Genomic DNA, 19,844 nt, shown 5'->3' with positions numbered 1-19,844 from the left:
ATGTACCAGCTAGCTATTCCCAGTATAACAGTTGGATGTACCAGCTAGCTATTCCCAGTATAACAGTTGTATGTACCAGCTAGCTATTCCTAGTATAACAGCTGGATTTACCAGCAAGCTATTCCTAGTATAACAGCTGGATGTACCGGCTAGCTATTCCAAGTATTTTAGGTGGATGTACCAGCTAGCTATTCCCAGTATATTAGGTGGATGTACCAGCTAGCTATTCACAGTATATTTGGTGGATGTACCAGCTAGCTATTCTCAGTATAACAGCTGGATGTACCAGCTAGCTATTCCCAGTATAACAGCTGGATGTACCAGCTAGCTATTCCCAGTATAACAGCTGGATGTACCAGCTAGCTATTCCCAGTATATTTGGTGGATGTACCAGATAGCTATTCCCAGTATATTTGGTGGATGTACCAGCTAGCTATTCCCAGTATAACAGTTGGATGTACCAGCTAGCTATTCCCAGTATAACAGCTGGATTTACCAGCTAGCTATTCCCAGTATAACAGCTGGATGTACCAGCTAGCTATTCCCAGTATATTAGGTGGATGTACCAGCTTGCTATTCCCAGTATATTAGGTGGATGTACCAGCTAGCTATTTGCAGTATAACAGCTGAATGTACCAGCTAGCTATTCCCAATATAACAGCTGGATGTACCAGCTAGCTATTCCCAGTATATTTGGTGGATGTACCAGCTAGCTATTCCCAGTATATTATTTGGATGTACCAGCTAGCTGTTTCCAGTATATTTGGTTGATGTACCAGCTAGCTATTCCCAGTATATTTGGTGGATGTACCAGCTAGCTATTCCCAGTATATTTGGTGGATGTACCAGCTAGCTATTCCCAGTATATTAGTTGGATGTACCAGCTAGCTATTCCCAGTATATTTGGTGGATGTACCAGCTAGCTATTCCCAGTATATTTGGTGGATGTACCAGATAGCTATTTGCAGTATAACAGCTGGATGTACCAGCTAGCTATTCCACATTAACAAAAAAATAGTTAGTCCACAATTGAAAAGAAACCGAGAACAAACCCTGAGAAAGATTTATTTGACCTCAACGGGACTTCCTGGTTAAATACATTTGAAATACTGTTTGTAGTAGTAAATATTGAGCTTACATAGATTTTCACTTTAGGTATAGAGTAACACAGTATGAGTCGTAATACCCATAAAACCTAGCGGTCAAACAGGGAAATGGTTCCAATCGTTTTTCCACCATTCGTTTTTCCTATAGGGGATTTTAGAAACACTTAAAATAATGACTGTGTTTCGTGAATGCTTACCCTGACATGACATTTTGAAAACTGTGTAAATCTCTCCAGGACAAGGTGACTTTTTCAATATATTCACCTGTGGAAAAACGATTGGAACCATTTCCCTGTTTGACCTCTAGGTTTGATGGGTATTATGACACTTCCACTGTGGTGCTCTATTTCATAGGTATTATATAGACCGGTCTGTCTCCTCTAATGCCTCTATCATACCTACAGTGTCATTGTATAAAATGGTACGCAGCATTTTAAACAACATATACTATTTGATGTATAACGTTCCATAAATCCAACATATCCACCACACAAAATGCACTGCAACTGCCCCTGCCTCTGCAACGCAATGCTGCAAGTTAAACAAAGCTTTCCATTGGAAATGAATGTACTTCTGGTGTAAGTAAAGGCAATGACACTGTCGGTGTTATCGAGGCGTAGGAGTCCCTCATGTTGTGCAGAGGAAGTTCCTCCTCTCCTCACAGTCCCTGGTTCCCCAAAGCTCTCCCTCTCTGGCCAGGGTCCCACAGCGGAGGTGTTGGGCGGGGCAGTGGGGCAGCCTCCCCCCGGTCCAGGCCTGGTACTCCAGGGGGTCCCCGTTCACCCACAGCCACTCGCTGGCCAGGAAGCGCAGTCCTGTCCACACATGGTCCATCTGGGCCCCCTTTGAATTAATCATTCTCTGGACGAGGAGCTGCTCATTCTCAGACAGCAGGCTGGTGAGGTCAGTGTAGTGCTTCCTGCAGTGATCCAGAGCCTCCTCCCACGTCTTGTTCTCCTTCACCAGGACCACGTTCAGATCAAAGCACAAGAAGGTATATTGTTCAGTGCATTGATCATCATTCATCTTATTCTTCCGCACACTGACACAGTCCTGGTTGCCATGTTTATTGTTTGGCTGGTCTTTCCCCCAAAACCTGAATGATGAGTTCCACCCTCCAGACCACTTCCACTCTGTTGGGTGAGAGGGATCTCTGTACAGACCAATCCAAACATCATCCGTTCTTGATATGTGATTGACCTCATCTACTTCGTCTTGGTTGCTGATGAAGGCCAGGTCAATGTACTTCTCTCTGCAGTACTGCTGAGCCTTTTCCCAGGTCTTTCCTCCTTCATTCACATAGTGGAACTGTTTGTTCAGACAACAGGAGACCACTGCACACAGAGCAGTGATGAGGAGCCCAGTGAAGCTGCTCTTCCTCTGCATGATGTCCCAGTACTCAGTCAGTGTGGAGTGGAGCTGCTCTTCCTCTGCATGATGTCCCAGTACTCAGTCAGTGTGGAGTGGAGCTGCTCTTCCTCTGCATGATGTCCCAGTACTCAGTCAGTGTGGAGTGGAGCTGCTCTTCCTCTGCATGATGTCCCAGTACTCAGTCAGTGTGGAGTGGAGCTGCTTTTCCTCTGCATGATGTCCCAGTACTCAGTCAGTGTGGAGTGGAGCTGCTCTTCCTCTGCATGATGTCCCAGTACTCAGTCAGTGTGGAGTGGAGCTGACCCTGTCGCTGTTCTTATGAACGCCATATATACCTGATTCTGTCCCTAGCCCACCAATCAGAGTTGATTTCTTAACTCACCTGTTCACCCAACTCTCCAATTAGAACGCTTCCTTAGCTCACCTACACACTGGCAACCAATTAGATAGATTTTATGTTGTTGTAAACAAATGAACAACCAAATAGATCTTCCTTAGAAACACATCAAAGAAACACACACTCCTCTTTCCCAACCTGGAATACAGCAGTAAAATAAGGCCTGTATCTATTAAGAAAATTGTACCCCTAGACACACGGAAAATCTATCACGGCCCAATGGTCCAAAATAACCTTTATCCAAAATGTTGATGGATATCTCTCCACAGTGGGTGTGTGCAGGGCTCAGTGCTGCTGTGTTGATATTGAAGATACTGTCAGTAATTAAAGGAACTATGTCTAGATGTAGGCCTAAAATTTTAGCCATCATGTTGATCTCCTCATGGTTTCAGAAGGACTCTGTGTATAACTGCCTGACATGGCTTAGTACCGCTTTCCTCCTTTATCGTCGTCCTAAAATCATCTCTTACAGGAACATGCAGAAAAAATATATACTTTAGACTTTCTAAAAAGTGATTTGTATTCCTTGGCTATGAATCAAATCATGAAGACAGACAAACATGACTCTTTCTAACAGTTTGTATTACTGTATTCCTTAGCTATGAATCAAATGATAAAGACAGACAGAAAGAGGACTCTTCCTAACAGTGTGTATTATTGTATTCCTGTAACGCCCTGGCCATAGAGAGGGGTTTTTTGTTCTTTATTTTGGTTAGGCCAGGGTGTTACATTGGGTGGGCGTTCTATGTTCGTTTTCTCAGTATTTTGTATTTCTTTGTTTTGGGCCGTGTGTGGCTCCCAATCAGGCACAGCTGAAGTTCGTTGTTGCTGATTGGGAGTCACACATAAGGAGCATGTTTTTCCTTTGGGTTTTGTGGGTAATTGTTTCTGTTGAGTGTTTTGCACCTGACAGGACTGTTTGGCTGTCAGTTTTCTCGTTTTGTTTTGTGTAGTGTTCTTTATTAAATTAAAATCATGATGAACACTAACTCCGCTGTGCCTTGGTCTACTCTCTCTCCCGACAGCCGTTACAATTCCTTAGCTATGAATCATATTATAAAGACAGACAGTTAGAGGACTCTTCCTAACAGTGTTTATTACCGTATTACAGTAGAACAGAGTTGGTTGTACAGTGCCTGCTAAGTAATGTCCATTATTTTAATAACTACAGGTTTAATGAACATTTAGTTTTAAATTCAGTGTGAATACATATACTCAAACAGAGAACACACATTGGGAAAGAGGTCTTTCTGGTTAAATAATGTTTAAATTAAAATTATTGCTAGTAGTAAACATTGATCTTTCATCCGTTTTTACTTCAGTTATCACCAAAGGTATAAATGCCTGGCTCTGCTAGGAGTCCCTCATGTGGAGCAGAGGAAGTTCCTCCTCTCCTCACAGCCCCTGGTTCCCCAAAGCTCTCCCTCTCTGGCCAGGGTCCCACAATACAGGTGTTGCGCAGGGCAGTGGGGCAGCCTCCCCCCGTCCAGGCCTGGTACTCCAGGGGGTCCCCGTTCACCCACAGCCACTCGCTGGCCAGGAAGCGCAGTCCTGTCCACAAATGGTCCGTCTGGGCCCCCTTTGAATTCATCATTCTCTGGATGAGGAGCTGCTCATTCTCAGACAGCAGGCTGGTGAGGTCAGTGTAGTGCTCCCTGCAGTGATCCAGAGCCTCCTCCCATGTCTTGTTCTCCTTCACCAGGACCACGTTCAGATCAAAGCACAAGAAGGGATATTGCTCAGTGTATTGCTTATCATTCATCTCATGGTTCTTCACATCGACACAGTCCTGGTTGCCATTGAGATTGTTTGGCTGGCCTTGCTCCCAAAACCTGAATGATGAGTTCCACCCTCCAGACCACTTCCACTCTGTTGGGTGAGAGGGATCTCTGTACAGACCAATCCAAACATAATCAGTTTTTGATATGTTATTGAACTCATCTACTTCGTCTTGGTTGCTGATGAAGGCCAGGTCAATGTACTTCTCTCTGCAGTACTGCTGAGCCTTTTCCCAGGTCTTTCCTCCTTCATTCACATAGTGGAACTGTTTGTTCAGACAACAGGAGACCACTGCACACAGAGCAGTGATGAGGAGCCCAGTGAAGCTGCTCTTCCTCTGCATGATGTCCCAGTACTCAGTCAGTGTGGAGTGGAGCTGCTCTTCCTCTGTATTTATCCAAAACGTTGTTGGAAATCTCTCCACAGGGGATCTGTGCAGGGCTCAGTGCTGCTGTGGTAATGTTGAAGATACTGTCAGTAATTAAAGGAACTACATAAATGGAATCGTTTTGATTTCCGTAATGGTATTTGAAGCTTTGAATGAAGTTTGGGCTTTCGTAGCCCTGGGTCAAGGTAATTTGCATAATGTGACATTGGGAAGACAGGGGAAGAAAGAAAAACAATGCTTTCCATGTGTTTACAGGAAATATGTAAATGTAGGTTTTTGCCTGAAGTGTGATTTCCCTGCCATCTCTGAACAAACAGAGGTCCACAGCAGGAAATGTCCACTGTACTGACAGCATAACACATCTAACAGGAAAACAAATCTGAAACCATTGTAGTGACAGGATAACAAATCTGAAACCACTGTAGTGACAGGATAACACATCTGAAACCACTGTAGTGACAGGATAACACATCTGAAACCACTTTAGTGACAGGATAACACATCTGAAACTACTGTAGTGACAGGATAACACCTCTGAAACCACTGTAGTGACAGGATAACACATCTGAAACCAAAGTTAGGCTCCTGGCCATAGCTGTGTCATAACAATGCTGCTTTTGCTGGGGCCTCATAGGCCTAAAGCTACAATAACACTGTGCAGAACTATCAACAGGTCCTCCATGTACATAATATGTGGACTAAGACTTCACAAGATGTACCAGCTAACTATTCCCAGTATTACAGTTGGATGTACCAGCTAGCTATTCCTAGTATAACAGCTGGATGTACCAGCTAACTATTCCCAGTATAACAGCTGGATGTACCAGCTAGCTATTCCCAGTATAACAGCTAGATGTACCAGCTAGCTATTCCCAGTGTATTAGGTGGATGTACCAGCTAGCTATTCCCAGTATAACAGTTGGCTGTAACAGCTAGCTATTCCCAGTATAACAGTTGGATATACCAGCTAGATATTCCTAGTATAACAGCTGGATATACCAGCTAGCTATTCCCAGTATATTAGGTGGAGATACCAGCTAGCTATGACCAGTATAGCAGCTGGATGTACCAGCTAGCTATTCCCAGTATAACAGCTGGATGTACCAGCTAGCTATTCCTAGTATAACAGCTGGATGTACCAGCTAACTATTCCCGGTATAACAGCTAGATGTACCAGCTAGCTATTCCCAGTGTATTAGGTGGATGTACCAGCTAGCTATGACCAGTATAGCAGCTGGATGTACCAGCTAGCTATTCCCAGTATAACAGCTGGATGTACCAGCTAGCTATTCCCAGTATAACAGTAGGATGTACCAGCTAGCTATTCCTAGTATAACAGTTGGATGTACCAGGTAGCTATTCCCAGTATAACAGCTGGATGTACCAGCTAGCTATTCCCAGTATAACAGTAGGATGTACCAGCTAGCTATTCCTAGTATAACAGTAGGATGTACCAGCTAGCTATTCCTAGTATAACAGTTGGATGTACCAGCTAGCTATTCCCAGTATAACAGCTGGATGTACCAGCTAGCTATTCCCAGTATAACAGTAGGATGTACCAGCTAGCTATTCCTAGTATAACAGCTGGATGTACCAGCTAGCTATTCCAAGTATATTAGGTGGATGTACCAGCTAGCTTTTCCCAATATAACAGTTGGCTGTACCAGCTAGCTATTCCCAGTATAACAGTTAGATGTACCAGCTAGCTATTCCTAGTATAACAGCTGGATGTACCAGCTAGATATTCCTAGAATAACAGCTGGATATACCAGCTAGCTATTCTCAGTTTATTAGGTGGATGTTCCAGCTAGCTATTCCCAGTGTAACAGTTGGATGTACCAGCTAGCTATTCCCTGTATAACAGCTGGATGTACCAGCTAGCTATTCCCAGTATAACAGTTGGATGTACCAGCTAGCTATTCCCAGCATAACAGTTGTATGTACCAGCTAGCTATTCCTAGTATAACAGCTGGATTTACCAGCAAGCTATTCCTAGTATAACAGCTGGATGTACCGGCTAGCTATTCCAAGTATTTTAGGTGGATGTACCAGCTAGCTATTCCCAGTATATTAGGTGGATGTACCAGCTAGCTATTCACAGTATATTTGGTGGATGTACCAGCTAGCTATTCTCAGTATAACAGCTGGATGTACCAGCTAGCTATTCCCAGTATAACAGCTGGATGTACCAGCTAGCTATTCCCAGTATAACAGCTGGATGTACCAGCTAGCTATTCCCAGTATATTTGGTGGATGTACCAGATAGCTATTCCCAGTATATTTGGTGGATGTACCAGCTAGCTATTCCCAGTATAACAGTTGGATGTACCAGCTAGCTATTCCCAGTATAACAGCTGGATTTACCAGCTAGCTATTCCCAGTATAACAGCTGGATGTACCAGCTAGCTATTCCCAGTATATTAGGTGGATGTACCAGCTTGCTATTCCCAGTATATTAGGTGGATGTACCAGCTAGCTATTTGCAGTATAACAGCTGAATGTACCAGCTAGCTATTCCCAATATAACAGCTGGATGTACCAGCTAGCTATTCCCAGTATATTTGGTGGATGTACCAGCTAGCTATTCCCAGTATATTATTTGGATGTACCAGCTAGCTATTTCCAGTATATTTGGTTGATGTACCAGCTAGCTATTCCCAGTATATTTGGTGGATGTACCAGCTAGCTATTCCCAGTATATTTGGTGGATGTACCAGCTAGCTATTCCCAGTATATTAGTTGGATGTACCAGCTAGCTATTCCCAGTATATTTGGTGGATGTACCAGCTAGCTATTCCCAGTATATTTGGTGGATGTACCAGATAGCTATTTGCAGTATAACAGCTGGATGTACCAGTTAGCTATTCCACATTAACAAAAAAATAGTTAGTCCACAATTGAAAAGAAACCGAGAACAAACCCTGAGAAAGATTTATTTGACCTCAACGGGACTTCCTGGTTAAATACATTTGAAATACTGTTTGTAGTAGTAAATATTGAGCTTACATAGGTTTTCACTTTAGGTATAGAGTAACACAGTATGAGTCGTAATACCCATAAAACCTAGCGGTCAAACAGGGAAATGGTTCCAATCGTTTTTCCACCATTCGTTTTTCCTATAGGGGATTTTAGAAACACTTAAAATAATGACTGTGTTTCGTGAATGCTTACCCTGACATGACATTTTGAAAACTGTGTAAATCTCTCCAGGACAAGGTGACTTTTTCAATATATTCACCTGTGGAAAAACGATTGGAACCATTTCCCTGTTTGACCTCTAGGTTTGATGGGTATTATGACACTTCCACTGTGGTGCTCTATTTCATAGGTATTATATAGACCGGTCTGTCTCCTCTAATGCCTCTATCATACCTACAGTGTCATTGTATAAAATGGTACGCAGCATTTTAAACAACATATACTATTTGATGTATAACGTTCCATAAATCCAACATATCCACCACACAAAATGCACTGCAACTGCCCCTGCCTCTGCAACGCAATGCTGCAAGTTAAACACAGCTTTCCATTGGAAATGAATGTACTTCTGGTGTAAGTAAAGGCAATGACACTGTCGGTGTTATCGAGGCGTAGGAGTCCCTCATGTTGTGCAGAGGAAGTTCCTCCTCTCCTCACAGTCCCTGGTTCCCCAAAGCTCTCCCTCTCTGGCCAGGGTCCCACAGCAGAGGTGTTGGGCGGGGCAGTGGGGCAGCCTCCCCCCGGTCCAGGCCTGGTACTCCAGGGGGTCCCCGTTCACCCACAGCCACTCGCTGGCCAGGAAGCGCAGTCCTGTCCACACATGGTCCATCTGGGCCCCCTTTGAATTAATCATTCTCTGGACGAGGAGCTGCTCATTCTCAGACAGCAGGCTGGTGAGGTCAGTGTAGTGCTTCCTGCAGTGATCCAGAGCCTCCTCCCACGTCTTGTTCTCCTTCACCAGGACCACGTTCAGATCAAAGCACAAGAAGGTATATTGTTCAGTGCATTGATCATCATTCATCTTATTCTTCCGCACACTGACACAGTCCTGGTTGCCATGTTTATTGTTTGGCTGGTCTTTCCCCCAAAACCTGAATGATGAGTTCCACCCTCCAGACCACTTCCACTCTGTTGGGTGAGAGGGATCTCTGTACAGACCAATCCAAACATCATCCGTTCTTGATATGTGATTGACCTCATCTACTTCGTCTTGGTTGCTGATGAAGGCCAGGTCAATGTACTTCTCTCTGCAGTACTGCTGAACCTTTTCCCAGGTCTTTCCTCCTTCATTCACATAGTGGAACTGTTTGTTCAGACAACAGGAGACCACTGCACACAGAGCAGTGATGAGGAGCCCAGTGAAGCTGCTCTTCCTCTGCATGATGTCCCAGTACTCAGTCAGTGTGGAGTGGAGCTGCTCTTCCTCTGCATGATGTCCCAGGACTCAGTCAGTGTGGAGTGGAGCTGCTCTTCCTCTGCATGATGTCCCAGTACTCAGTCAGTGTGGAGTGGAGCTGCTCTTCCTCTGCATGATGTCCCAGTACTCAGTCAGTGTGGAGTGGAGCTGCTCTTCCTCTGCATGATGTCCCAGTACTCAGTCAGTGTGGAGTGGAGCTGCTCTTCCTCTGCATGATGTCCCAGTACTCAGTCAGTGTGGAGTGGAGCTGCTCTTCCTCTGCATGATGTCCCAGTACTCAGTCAGTGTGGAGTGGAGCTGACCCTGTCGCTGTTCTTATGAACGCCATATATACCTGATTCTGTCCCTAGCCCACCAATCAGAGTTGATTTCTTAACTCACCTGTTCACCCAACTCTCCAATTAGAACGCTTCCTTAGCTCACCTACACACTGGCAACCAATTAGATAGATTTTATGTTGTTGTAAACAAATGAACAACCAAATAGATCTTCCTTAGAAACACATCAAAGAAACACACACTCCTCTTTCCCAACCTGGAATACAGCAGTAAAATAAGGCCTGTATCTATTAAGAAAATTGTACCCCTAGACACACGGAAAATCTATCACGGCCCAATGGTCCAAAATAACCTTTATCCAAAATGTTGATGGATATCTCTCCACAGTGGGTGTGTGCAGGGCTCAGTGCTGCTGTGTTGATATTGAAGATACTGTCAGTAATTAAAGGAACTATGTCTAGATGTAGGCCTAAAATTTTAGCCATCATGTTGATCTCCTCATGGTTTCAGAAGGACTCTGTGTATAACTGCCTGACATGGCTTAGTACCGCTTTCCTCCTTTATCGTCGTCCTAAAATCATCTCTTACAGGAACATGCAGAAAAAATATATACTTTAGACTTTCTAAAAAGTGATTTGTATTCCTTGGCTATGAATCAAATCATGAAGACAGACAAACATGACTCTTTCTAACAGTTTGTATTACTGTATTCCTTAGCTATGAATCAAATGATAAAGACAGACAGAAAGAGGACTCTTCCTAACAGTGTGTATTATTGTATTCCTGTAACGCCCTGGCCATAGAGAGGGGTTTTTTGTTCTTTATTTTGGTTAGGCCAGGGTGTTACATTGGGTGGGCGTTCTATGTTCGTTTTCTCAGTATTTTGTATTTCTTTGTTTTGGGCCGTGTGTGGCTCCCAATCAGGCACAGCTGAAGTTCGTTGTTGCTGATTGGGAGTCACACATAAGGAGCATGTTTTTCCTTTGGGTTTTGTGGGTAATTGTTTCTGTTGAGTGTTTTGCACCTGACAGGACTGTTTGGCTGTCAGTTTTCTCGTTTTGTTTTGTGTAGTGTTCTTTATTAAATTAAAATCATGATGAACACTAACTCCGCTGTGCCTTGGTCTACTCTCTCTCCCGACAGCCGTTACAATTCCTTAGCTATGAATCATATTATAAAGACAGACAGTTAGAGGACTCTTCCTAACAGTGTTTATTACCGTATTACAGTAGAACAGAGTTGGTTGTACAGTGCCTGCTAAGTAATGTCCATTATTTTAATAACTACAGGTTTAATGAACATTTAGTTTTAAATTCAGTGTGAATACATATACTCAAACAGAGAACACACATTGGGAAAGAGGTCTTTCTGGTTAAATAATGTTTAAATTAAAATTATTGCTAGTAGTAAACATTGATCTTTCATCCGTTTTTACTTCAGTTATCACCAAAGGTATAAATGCCTGGCTCTGCTAGGAGTCCCTCATGTGGAGCAGAGGAAGTTCCTCCTCTCCTCACAGCCCCTGGTTCCCCAAAGCTCTCCCTCTCTGGCCAGGGTCCCACAATACAGGTGTTGCGCAGGGCAGTGGGGCAGCCTCCCCCCGTCCAGGCCTGGTACTCCAGGGGGTCCCCGTTCACCCACAGCCACTCGCTGGCCAGGAAGCGCAGTCCTGTCCACAAATGGTCCGTCTGGGCCCCCTTTGAATTCATCATTCTCTGGACGAGGAGCTGCTCATTCTCAGACAGCAGGCTGGTGAGGTCAGTGTAGTGCTCCCTGCAGTGATCCAGAGCCTCCTCCCATGTCTTGTTCTCCTTCACCAGGACCACGTTCAGATCAAAGCACAAGAAGGGATATTGCTCAGTGTATTGCTTATCATTCATCTCATGGTTCTTCACATCGACACAGTCCTGGTTGCCATTGAGATTGTTTGGCTGGCCTTGCTCCCAAAACCTGAATGATGAGTTCCACCCTCCAGACCACTTCCACTCTGTTGGGTGAGAGGGATCTCTGTACAGACCAATCCAAACATAATCCGTTTTTGATATGTTATTGAACTCATCTACTTCGTCTTGGTTGCTGATGAAGGCCAGGTCAATGTACTTCTCTCTGCAGTACTGCTGAGCCTTTTCCCAGGTCTTTCCTCCTTCATTCACATAGTGGAACTGTTTGTTCAGACAACAGGAGACCACTGCACACAGAGCAGTGATGAGGAGCCCAGTGAAGCTGCTCTTCCTCTGCATGATGTCCCAGTACTCAGTCAGTGTGGAGTGGAGCTGCTCTTCCTCTGTATTTATCCAAAACGTTGTTGGAAATCTCTCCACAGGGGATCTGTGCAGGGCTCAGTGCTGCTGTGGTAATGTTGAAGATACTGTCAGTAATTAAAGGAACTACATAAATGGAATCGTTTTGATTTCCGTAATGGTATTTGAAGCTTTGAATGAAGTTTGGGCTTTCGTAGCCCTGGGTCAAGGTAATTTGCATAATGTGACATTGGGAAGACAGGGGAAGAAAGAAAAACAATGCTTTCCATGTGTTTACAGGAAATATGTAAATGTAGGTTTTTGCCTGAAGTGTGATTTCCCTGCCATCTCTGAACAAACAGAGGTCCACAGCAGGAAATGTCCACTGTACTGACAGCATAACACATCTAACAGGAAAACAAATCTGAAACCATTGTAGTGACAGGATAACAAATCTGAAACCACTGTAGTGACAGGATAACACATCTGAAACCACTGTAGTGACAGGATAACACATCTGAAACCACTGTAGTGACAGGATAACACATCTGAAACTACTGTAGTGACAGGATAACACCTCTGAAACCACTGTAGTGACAGGATAACACATCTGAAACCACTGTAGTGACAGGATAACACATCTGAAACCACTGTAGTGACAGGATAACACCTCTGAGACCACTGTAGTGACAGGATAACACCTCTGAAACCACTGTAGTGACAGGATAACACCTCTGAAACCACTGTAGTGACAGGATAACACATCTGAAACCACTGTAGTGACAGGATAACACATCTGAAACCACTGTAGTGACAGGATAACACCTCTGAAACCACTGTAGTGACAGGATAACACCTCTGAAACCACTGTAGTGACAGGATAACACATCTGAAACTACTGTAGTGACAGGATAACACATCTGAAACCACTGTAGTGACAGGATAACACATCTGAAACCAAAGTTAGGCTCCTGGCCATAGCTGTGTCATAACAATGCTGCTTTTGCTGGGGCCTCATAGGCCTAAAGCTACAATAACACTGTGCAGAACTATCAACAGGTCCTCCATGTACATAATATGTGGACTAAGACTTCACAAGATGTACCAGCTAACTATTCCCAGTATTACAGTTGGATGTACCAGCTAGCTATTCCTAGTATAACAGCTGGATGTACCAGCTAACTATTCCCAGTATAACAGCTGGATGTACCAGCTAGCTATTCCCAGTATAACAGCTAGATGTACCAGCTAGCTATTCCCAGTGTATTAGGTGGATGTACCAGCTAGCTATTCCCAGTATAACAGTTGGCTGTAACAGCTAGCTATTCCCAGTATAACAGTTGGATATACCAGCTAGATATTCCTAGTATAACAGCTGGATATACCAGCTAGCTATTCCCAGTATATTAGGTGGAGATACCAGCTAGCTATGACCAGTATAGCAGCTGGATGTACCAGCTAGCTATTCCCAGTATAACAGCTGGATGTACCAGCTAACTATTCCCAGTATAACAGTAGGATGTACCAGCTAGCTATTCCTAGTATAACAGCTGGATTTACCAGCTAGCTATTCTCAGTATAACAGCTGGATGTACCGGCTAGCTATTCCAACTATATTAGGTGGATGTACCAGCTAGCTTTTCCCAATATAACAGTTGGCTGTACCAGCTAGCTATTCCCAGTATAACAGTTAGATGTACCAGCTAGCTATTCCTAGTATAACAGCTGGATGTACCAGCTAGATATTCCTAGAATAACAGCTGGATATACCAGCTAGCTATTCCCAGTTTATTAGTTGGATGTACCAGCTAGCTATTCCCAGTATATTAGGTGGATGTACCAGCTAGCTATTCCCAGTATATTAGGTGGATGTACCAGCTAGCTATTCCCAGTATATTAGGTGGATGTACCAGCTAGCTATTCCCAGTATAACAGCTGGATGTACCAGCTAGCTATTCCCAGTATATTAGGTGGATGTACCAGCTAGCTATTCCCAGTATATTAGGTGGATGTACCAGCTAGTGTTGATGATCAATTACTTGAGAAGGAGACCAAGTCAAGACGCTGTACCAGGTGGATTCAGTTTATAGTAAGGCAGTTTATTATGAGACAAAGATATTTGGCTGAGCGTGCACGGACTCCTTCGTTTAGCTCTTAGGGAACTAGCAGAAGAGAGAGCCCCGAAACATAGTGTACATCCAATTTATACAATGAAATAACAGTGTGTTGACGTTGAGTCTAGTAGGTCCGCTCTCCTGACTGGTCGATGAGTGGAGGAACGGTCCACTCTCCAGGTGGTGTCGACTTCCCATTGGCCCTTGGCAGTGTCCTTTGTCCTCGGAGTCCAACACACCTAAGTGTGTGTGTGTGTGTATTTCTGGTAATTCGTGTCTGGGTGCTTTCGATATTCATGGAATGTTGTTCTTTACACCAGTGGTCAGTTCGTGTGGCTAGGGCTTAAGTCAGCCATCTGTCTCTAGGTGTGGTCGTGATTGGTATCAGTTGGTTGCTCAATATGTCTCTGGAATTTTGTTGTGTGCTGTTGTGAAACATGTTGTGCAAATGCCCTCCTTATATATCATTAGGTAAAACGTTAGATTATCTTTATTACAAATCCCCCTCTTCACGTCTGCAAGACGTGACAAAAAAGAACAATCTGCGGCACAGCGGGAGTGAAAACAAACAAACGGAAGTACACAAATTTGTCAGAGACAAATTTTGTGAGTCCCCCTCTTCACGTCTCACCTCAGCAGATAGCTTGTCAAGTCTCAATAGGGATTAAAATCATATCATTTCCATTACAATCCACCCGTTTTGCTAGATATTTCACATACATTATAACACATCTATTTTGATTGGATTCAGAAATTTCACACAAATTCAAACTAATTCATGCATCCCAATAGATGGTCTCATCTAACATGTGCTCCTCATATTTGAATGAATCCTCCACCTTGCTCGGTGGTAGGTACTTGTCATCTCATTGATCTGAACTTTGACTCGGTCCGTAGCTCACCATCTGCTCCGTTATCATCTCTCTAGAGTTCTGGTGATTAAACCTCTTGCAGCCCATAATACAGTTCTTGCAACACTTTTCCATTTCCCAAACATGATCTGTGTTATCAAAAATGTACGTACAGCAATGAACCTAATCATTCTACCTACACCATCCTCTTTGCCCGTAACCTATCGAGAGTCAGTCTATTTTACCAGGTCATGAGGGAGGTGGCGGATAATTGGTCAGAGAACCTCTTTACTGCATCCCCTGTTTCATTCATGAATCTCTGTTGATTAAAATATGTCATTAATTCAATCCACATTATTATTTATTGTCAACTACCAAAATAATGTAGTGTTAAAGCCTTCACATATTTGATTCATAGCTTTGTATTCATCTGGAACTTCCCTGAGGATGCCAATAGCATCCATCTTGTAAAGCTACTCCCATCCTGGTCAAAACTCCTCCTGTGCCTACTTTAGCCTCCTATAACTGGCCTCTGATGACTAACTCGAACTGGTTAGACCAATAACCCCAGGGCGCAATTCCTAACCACCCTTTGTGGTAATTTCTGTCGTATGCGTCCTTTGCTGGTACTAGCCCACCCTTCATCAGTTATAGGTGCTATGAGGTTACACATTTTCTCCTGTGCTTTCAAACCTAAGTCAGTCATATTAACAATTACCTTTCCAGCCATTAAAATCATCTTAATTCTCTGTGCCATTTTTGTATCTATAACACTGGTATTCATCCGGAATTTAGGTGAACCGAGGTGGGTTGGCTGAGTACAATCTGGCCAACCCCAATTCCTGTAAAGTTGTCTGCTACCCCAGGAAATTGTTTAATGTTTACCTTAAATTCTACATCTTGATCTTCTTTGATTCCTTATTCTGTACGTCACTCATCAGTGTATTATATAGTTTATCTTTTACTTCTTCTCAATGACAACGGTAACCTATGTTTAGTACCCGTAGGTGTTGGATCTGAATGTATCAGAAAGATTAGACTATGATGCAGCTCAGTCTCTACTCTTCCCAAAAACCGTCAACCCTCTCCTGCCCTTAGTCTCTCTGCTTGGTACCACCCCATACTCACACCTCTAGGAGCACACACAGTGATGAACGGTCGGGATAGGAAATCTTCGTTAAGGAGGTAACCCCCGGACCCTGTTGGTATCGGTTCTTCTCCTAACTCTGTGTGTGATCAGCAGTGGTCATATGTGTACATACCTCCTTGCAGTGGGTAACGTGGACCCAAGTGACTCTCTCAGCTTTTCTAATGGCAAAGGCAATGGTTTAACAGCACCTGGTATGGGCCTTCCCCACGGGGCTGCTTCCCGTCTTTTCTCCTCAGGGACTGGATCCACACCCAGTCTCCTGGTTGGATTGAGTGAATCACCTTCTCCTGTAATTCACCTGTTGAACACAAAATCTTGGACATACGGGTTTGGTTAACAAACAGTCTTCTCATGTGCTCTGCTAGTATATCTTTAACTTCTATGTCTACCTGTTCTGGTATCTCTATTCTCCCTAACTCTGGCATTCTATAGGCTCTACCTGATTAGCTAAACTGTCATCCATCATTTAAAGAGATAGATCCCAGTATCAACACTAGGGATTATATCTTGTCCTAATATTCTAGCTACCATAATCATGTCCACCAAGTAAGTTGGGAACACTTCTACCCATTTGCTATACTTATCTGTTATTGTTAAACACCCCTTCTTCCCCTTAATTCTGAATAGTTCAATAAGTCCATTTCCAAATGTTGGAATGGACATTCTACAAAAAAATGTTTTTGTTCTAGTAGCATCCTATCCTGTTCTATCGCCTGCTCTACCATACCCCCCCTATTTATACATGGCTCAAGCCATGTATCAATTTTGCTGCATTTCTTAACAATGTCTTTTGTAAGGTTAGTAAATTATCCTTATGTCAGCCCTTCTCTTGTAGGATTGCCCCCTTTCATATACCACATGTACAATTCTCCCTGGGGCATTCATCCTTAGCTACCCTGTGCATTTCTCTATCAAGTGTCCTATCTTCTTTAAGATTGAACAACTTCTTTCAACTAAATTATCATATCTTTTCCTAGCGAATTTTACCAAACATAACTTAAAATCATAATTATAATACATGCCTATGGAGCCGATAGTCTCTCCATGTATTAATATCCTAACTAAATGAACCTAACATCTTCTATTCTTATGCCTTTTCTGTCTCTCCAGTGTTATTTCTGTCCTCACCTGTTTATAATTTAACTATGCTGGTCTCCACTCACTAACCGTTATCTAATTCTTCTATGTTACTTTTATCTTCTCTTCCTTGTTTATGCTCTCCTCCTTCTACTTCCAACCCATCAAGGTCTCAGCAGTGCAGGGGGTACTAAATGTCTCATGGTCTTATTACATAGCTACTTACATTTATCTCGATACCCTCAATAATCCTGGATTCCCTACAGATGTCATATATTCCTGTCCTGTTGGCTTAAGTCTACCATTATTAACCTGTTTTATCAACAAAATATAATATTACTATTATATTAATTCCACAGTCTTGTTGTGTTAAATCTCTTCCACTAAATACAACCACAGCTGACTTCCTAAGGGAAAATAAACTTATCTAGATAATGTAAAAAGTACCCCTACTTATCAAACGATATTCACGTAACATAATCAGATCAAAATGACTAATCTGAACTACTCCCCAAAGAAAAATTATTGTACCCTTTTCGTCATTTTGTCTTCTCATTGGTTCAAATTATCAATTGTGTCTAAGAACTTTAACTCCATCATAATTATCAGTTCTCCTAGCTTCCTTAAAGTTAGTATCCCAAATGACCTTAAATTCACCATCCAATGGCTTTTCATTGCGGCTGATCAGACCACAAAAGGAAAAGTCACCAGTGGGGTCAAAAAAGTCATAACCCCTTTTCAGAACCGTTTTTTCTTTCTTACTACATTAGACAAATGAAAGCTAATAACCTTATCTAGATTTCGTATCTCAAGTTCCCAGAACATTCCCTATCAAAAGAATTTCACGTGTTTAATTAAAACTCAGAAAATAAAACTTTAAATTGCCATGTGTGTCTACCCCTTTAAGATATCCTGTCCCTAGGAATTTTTCCCCAAAGAGCTAAGCGCTCCATATTCCATAAAATAACCACTTGGTCAGCATTTCCTCATACTACACCGATTCAGAAACCCAAAAGTTAACTACAAACAAAACCTAAAAATGCTTATACTTCCATTGTACTCCCCCCAATCATTAGTTTTAAACTTAATTGAACATGCGCTACCCTTGGATACAATACTGTACTTCAATCTATGAAACCCCATATTTTAACGTACTATTTAACCAATTTGACCCAAGATTGCTTAAAACCCTAAAACCCTTTCAGTTTGTCTGCAAACCGGCCCATTCTGTTTGCTAGGAATACCCTGCCATTATACACAACTGTGTTTAATGTGCACCTTCCCAGTTAATTATAAAATTAACTCCACCTGTAATTCACCTTAATGACTTGATATTTTTCCTTGCAATGTTCAATTCACTGGTGTTACTAAACAATCAATACCACGAATCAATAACCAGAATTTATCACAAAACAAAACGCTTCTTTCCCGCCAAACATAGCCCAGCGATTACCTCTTTTCAAACAGCGTTCTGCCTTTCCTCTATCACAAGATTAAAACCAATATTCCAACTGTATCTCTCTTTCGGCTTCACACTTATGAAATGTCTATGTCCTTATATGTACCATGTAAATCGCCATACTTATAAAAATAACATCATTCAACTCTTTCTATGTATGCCATTTCCAGCAACAGAGAACGTATTATATCAAAATTCTCTCGCTATTATTTTCTAATTAGTTAGCCTTTCAATTTAAACTAATCAAGCTATCAAAACGTTACATTTATATCTTAAACAAACGCTAGCAACCGTATCTCTCCAGGCAAAACATATCTTCTTACATTTTAGTCCCATGGTGCATGGGCTGGGATCCGAACCCGGGCCTCCCGCGTGGCAGGCGTGAAAACTAAACTATTCGAATGCATACTCGGGTTCAGTGTCTTCCACCTGAAGCAAAGGAAACATTAGGCCCCTATCAGCCTGACCAGGGTCAATAGCGGTGGTGATCAGCCTAGTAGCAAGAGTACGAGCGCATGGAATGCAACAGCATCCACAAAGAACGAGTATTGCGACAAAGACGGAAATAGAGACCAGTACTGACGATACCAGCATTTTATATTTACCGAACGCATCCATCCAAGAATCCCACATAGAGGTATCCACCCCCGAGTGCCGCTTCATCTTGCCGTTGAGAGTACGGAGACCCTCCAAGGCAAGCGTGAAACTACCGTCAGGAGCAGTATTATTAGGAATGAAGGTGCAGCACTGTTCCCCGAAGATAGTACATACGTTACCCTTTTCTGCCAATAGCATATCTACAGCAATACGATTTTGGAAAGCCATGAGCGAAGTTGCTTTCAATTGGCCGTGGATAGCTTCAAATCCCAGTTGAGTCCAATTACCCAATTTCTGAACATTAAAATGGATGTAATTTATTCTATCAATATTTTTGTTAATTGTGCACCACCAGCAAATAGAGGATTCAAACCCAGCAACCACTTGGTCTACCAACTTGTATTCGTCGGGAACCCCCCTGGGGACCCCGATAGCGTCAATGTAGGTGGAGTCCCCGGCAGGTTGGGCCGCTGCGCGTTTTGACTTAAATGGCCCAACCTCGGTTCCCAGGGATTGGATACGAGCAAGAAGATCCCAAACACCCATGGGGTAGACAGAAATAGGCAACAAGAGGTTAATTAGGCCACAGAGGCCAGTAGTATTATCAGGCAATCTATCAAACAAGCGTTTACCCCCACACC

General features: G+C 42.9%; 1 pseudogene; it reads right to left on the bottom strand.

The window, feature by feature from the left end:
• Nucleotides 1-11,016: 11,016 nt before the first annotated feature.
• LOC145858884 (C-type mannose receptor 2-like) lies at nt 11,017-19,238 on the bottom strand (annotated as a pseudogene).
• Nucleotides 19,239-19,844: the final 606 nt, after the last annotated feature.

Source organism: Salmo salar, chromosome 11, assembly GCF_965601325.2.
Source record: "Salmo salar chromosome 11, fSalSal1, whole genome shotgun sequence".
NCBI lineage: Eukaryota > Metazoa > Chordata > Actinopteri > Salmoniformes > Salmonidae > Salmo > Salmo salar.
Note: the sequence above shows the minus strand (reverse complement) of the source record. Positions and strands in the feature narration are given on the sequence as shown.